Consider the following 218-nt stretch of genomic DNA (forward strand, 5'->3'; position numbering starts at 1 on the left):
CAGCCCGGCTAAATAAGACGGACCACATCGAAATGCACATGATGTAGTTCTCTATGAAGAACAATGAAGTTCAGACAGTAAAACAAAATAAAATACATGCAGTTTGTAAAAAAGTTATATTCAAAAACAACGCGAGTGTTAAGATAACGCATCCAAAAAAAGTCTACCTTCAAATAAGTGCCACAACAAAAATGGGGCCCAACCCCCCCCCCCCACCC

Source organism: Triticum dicoccoides, chromosome 2A, assembly GCF_002162155.2.
Source record: "Triticum dicoccoides isolate Atlit2015 ecotype Zavitan chromosome 2A, WEW_v2.0, whole genome shotgun sequence".
Classification (NCBI taxonomy): domain Eukaryota; kingdom Viridiplantae; phylum Streptophyta; class Magnoliopsida; order Poales; family Poaceae; genus Triticum; species Triticum dicoccoides.